The following is a 4,946-nucleotide window of genomic DNA, read 5'->3' as shown; positions in this document are numbered from 1 at the left end:
TGGATGAGTTTAAACAAGTGACAACATTTCACTCTTCTTTTTTTAAAGTGATATGGTATCTTACTGATACGAGTGTCATTTCAAAAATGGTATCCAATGCAAGTTTGAACTTTAAATCAGTTCATTACTGTACAAATCAAAATTGATACCTAAAATTGATCTCATTGGAGTTGCTCAAAGAATCATCATTTTTATTACTATTTCAACTCTTTTTTTTTCTTCTTTTCTTTTTTCTTTATGTATAAATGTACTCAAAATGAGGAAGCAAATATAAATGTTTCATTGATTGTTTATTTGATGAATACCATAGCCTAGAAATGACTCAATTTTTACCCGGAGCAAGTGGACAATGCCACTACATCTTACCCAGTGGTATATCTCAATCAGATTCAATTTTCATTCTCAAATTCATTTTCAATATCATTTCAATTTATTCAAAAATCATAATTAAAATTAATCCTCATCATCCTTCGTTCTCGTAGCCAACCTCATCATTCTCAATCAAATCCAATTGTCATAATTCCTCATTATCACACTCATCCTCATCACACTTCTCATTTCATTTAATCTATCTCTCCTTAGTTCACTTTTTCGACTCATTAGGTATCATTTCTGACTCCTCTACCCTCCATTACACCGGCTCTAGACTCATAATAGGATTTATAAAGGGTTAGGAGATTCGAAGAATGGTTAAAAACACAAAAATACATTTTCTGTAAAACTGGGTGGTCATGCGTACGCATGCCACCTCTCGCGTACGCATGATGTTAAAAATTTGGTCTCGTGTACGCATGCCAATGATGCGTACGCATGATGTTAAAAATAATATGTTCACGTACGGAGATAGTGCTGCGTACGCAAGAAAATTGGGCAGAGCTAGATACTCGCGTCGTGTGACACCTCTGTGTACACATGCATATCAGAATCCAGAAAAAACTAATATGCTGCAGAAATACATTTTTTTTACCAAAATTTTAAATGCGCATAACTTTTTCGTTAAAAATCAGTTTTCAACCGTTCTTGAACCGTTGGAAAGATCAATAAATAAACTTTTATAAAAATCTATTTTCGTTAAATTTTCAACTCCGAGTACTGAGTTATGACGCCGAAGTTGGCTAAAAACCAATTTTCGCCCAACTCCGAGATATGACTTGAGTAATGAGGAAGAAACGGAAGAAGTTGGCGAACAAGAGGTGAAAATTGAAGAAGCTTGTCAAGAGGGGGAGGTTATCCAAGAGAAATAAAAGGAAGTGGAAATCACATTGCCAAAAATGTTGGAAGCCTCTCTACCTAAGTCACCATCGTCTATCACATCATTTGCGTGGGTGAAAATCTTGTCCTTTAGCTTTATTAGTCCACTTGAATACGGTTTGTTAGAAACGGATGATCAACTTAGCGTCCTTTGTGGATTAAAGAGAAAGAGTGAGATGGTTAGTGGTGGACAACGTAAATCAAGGCTCACTAGGATTGAAACCTCAAGATTTGGGTTCCAAGGATGGTGCAACTCTCAATTAGATGGATCTCGGAGGATGGTTTGGCATTTAAGTGAGAATTCCGAAGTCTTGTCACCCAAACAGAATCATGAGAATTAACTAGAAGACTGGTACAAAATCAAGATTTGGGATCTTAGAATACAAAGTGAGGATCAACAATTTTGGGAGCTTTTTGCTTGTTTGAATGAATTTGAAAGTTTGGTGCACTTAATTGGGAATTTTGGAGCATACTTGATGGCCAAGCATTGGTAGAAGTATAAAGATGAATTCAAGCATAAACCTCCATGACAAGAGCTCACCAAAATGTCCAACTTAAGAATAATAAATAAAAGTGCTAGGTGGAAGACACCTCATCATGGTAAAATCTTCCAACCTTCACTTGTTTTTACTATTCTTGTACATATTTCTCTTAGTTATTAGCTTGTTTAGGTAAATTGTTAATTGCATGCTTGAATATCTTGTTTGATGTCACTTTTGAAATAGTTTGTAGCTTTCTTAATTTGATTTTCTAGCCTTATTGCATTATTGATTTTTCAAGTAATTTTTTAGTTGATTTTAGCTTTAGGATGTTAAAAAGTAGGTTGAAAACTTTTTTTAGGATTAGTTATGCATGTTAAAAAAAATCACATCATGCGTACGCATAGAAGATGAATACGCACGATACCTTTCTAGAAGCAAAAGTTATTTGTGCGAGAATCATGCGCACACATAAAGCTTGAAATCATGCGTACGTATGCCTCATGTTCACCTTTTTTCTTCTTTCTTCATTCTTCTTCCTTAACCCTCAACCCTCAACCCTTCCACTACTCAACCACCATTAACCACCACAACCGGAAAAAAACCATTGCCATCGGACCACCCTCCACCACCCATCTTCTTCCTTATCCTTCTTTTCTTCTTTTCTTTCCTTTTTTCTTCCTTCACCATTCCTCTTCTCCCTCATCACTTCACTGCCGTACCACCACGAACCACCACCGCGGCACCCTCAATGTCGTAGCCACCTTCTTCTTCCTCTTTTATTCCATTTCATCTTTTTTTCATTTCTTCCTCCATTCCATGGTTGAGTCCAAAAATAGGGCAGGCCGCTGTTCTCCATCATTTTCAGCGAACTCACTACCATCGGCACCACCTAACAGCTCCTGTCCCTGTTCCTCTGCCCTGTTCAATTTGCCATGTTTCAGGTTTTTCATTCATTTTTTTCTTCTAAATTCTATTAAGTTAGATTAATTTTGCTAGTTAGTTGATTTTTTTAGTTAATTATTTAGTTAGATTGGTTCTGTTAGTTGATTCTAGGTTGTTAGATTAGTTGCGGTTAGTTTAAGTTAGTTTCATAAGTTTTGCATTGTTGTTATAATGTGTTTGGAATTATTATTGACGGTGATGTCGGATTCACTAACTTGTTGTGAATTGCTGCTGATTTGATTAATTGCTTGGTTCTATGAATTGTTGTATCACTGATTATTTTGTTGAGATTTTGTCACTTTCAATGTTGGATTGCTGGATTAAATTGATTTGAATGACTGCCAAAGCTCTGTTGTTCATGCTAAACTTTTGAATTGGTTGCAAGTTTACCTTTTCAATGCTATTGTATGTTGTTATGTCCTTGCATACCAAATGTTTGTAATTTTGTCTGAAAGAGTTTTGTATTGAACATTTTTGGTCAATTTCTTGAATTCGATGCTTGTTTTTCCTCTTGTCTTACCTAATTACATTGAATGAATATGTTAAATCTATAATTGACCAAATTTGTTGAATTTTGCATATTTGAGGTCGTTTACCTATTATTGCAAGTTTGATACATCTTATCCTATGTAACCTCATTTGATTCACTTTGTTTGCCCTTAATTGGTTTTTGGGTTACATTAGGCATAAATCTCACTCTTTTGATATCAACCTTGTAATATTAGTGTTTGAAAGCATTGATATTTGAACATGTTGTGTCATGCATGAACATCTTTTCTTTATTTTCTATTTATTTAAAATATGAATTTATTGAGTTTTAATTAGATTTTAGTGTTTGAAGCCTATTTGGATGCTACTTTGAGCTGCTTTAGTGTTTTAATTATTTCAAGTGAAGTTTAGATCGGTTTGGCAGAGTTCGTATGCAAGGAAAGAGAAGAATTTTGAATCTGCCAAGCTGGCGTTAAACGCGAACCTAGGCGTTTAGTGCCAGGAGCCTTGTGAGTCATGCCAATACATTCTCCTGGACCTCATTTTGCACTTTACACATTTTTTAAACCCTAGTTTTTCTCTGAGTTATGAGCAACTAAACCTCTTTGGTTAAGGTTAGGAGCTCTGTTTATTTCCATGGATTAACACTATTATCACTCTATTTCAATTAATATATTAATTTAATTTCAAAGATTACTTTCATTATTCATCTTATGAATCTGAGTGTATTGGAAAATAACTCGTGTTCTATATGAATTCTTGTTGATTCTTGGAAAAGTTATCTCACTTGAATACTAGCTTGAAAGTAAATTCCTCCAAAATTGCTAATTACTTTGACTTAATAGGATACGTGACATATAATCCTCTTATATTTGGGTAATTAGGGTTTTTGTGGCTAACAAACTAGAATTGAACCTAATCCTCTAATCTATATTAAGTGACTAAGGAATTGGCGGTTGATTAGGTTAGAGGAGACTAAATCACTAAGGAATTAGGGTTTAGTCAATTATAGTTTGCCATGAAATGAATCTTGCATGATTAAAATAGTTGGTAAGAAATCTTAATTTGGAAGAATAAATAACTCTGAAACCTTAACTATCTTCTCACATACTTCTCACACCAATTTCACTATTTGCTTTCTTATTCTCTGAATTACTATTTAATGCTTTTGAACCTCAAAACACCATTTTTTGCCTGCCTGACTAAGTGATCCATTTGACTATTATTGCTTGGTCCATCAATCTCCGTGGGATCGACCCTCACTCACCTGGGGTATTACTTGGTACGACCCGGTGCATTTGTCGGTTAGTTTGTGGACTATGAAATTTGGATACCACTGTGTTTTACTGTTTTTCATGTTTGATTCAACATCAATTGCATATGTTTATGCCTATATGTTTAATTTTTGCTTCGAATTACATGTTGTAGCTACCATATAATTTGACTCATTATTCCTTGTTTAGGCATTTACTTGAGAATGCTGCTTCTATATCACTGAATGATGCTTGCTTATATAATCTCTATTTCATTGCCTTGTGATTCCATTTTACATACCCTATTCCCCTACTCTTTTACAGAATGACTGATAGAAAGAGAAAGTCAAATGCCATAGGGCCGAGTAAGAGGGGAAGAACTTAACAAACCACTAAATCAGCGGATGAGCCACAATATGAGAGACAAATCAGTAGGAGAGACTAGATTAATTAGAGAACACCTCCTACTAAACCGTCTAAGTTCTCCAACCTCTACGCAAAGCTCAAGTTCTCTGAATTTCTGAAATGA

Source organism: Arachis hypogaea, chromosome 12, assembly GCF_003086295.3.
Source record: "Arachis hypogaea cultivar Tifrunner chromosome 12, arahy.Tifrunner.gnm2.J5K5, whole genome shotgun sequence".
Taxonomy (NCBI): domain Eukaryota; kingdom Viridiplantae; phylum Streptophyta; class Magnoliopsida; order Fabales; family Fabaceae; genus Arachis; species Arachis hypogaea.
The sequence above is the reverse complement of the archived record's forward strand: the minus strand, read 5'-3'. Positions refer to the sequence as shown.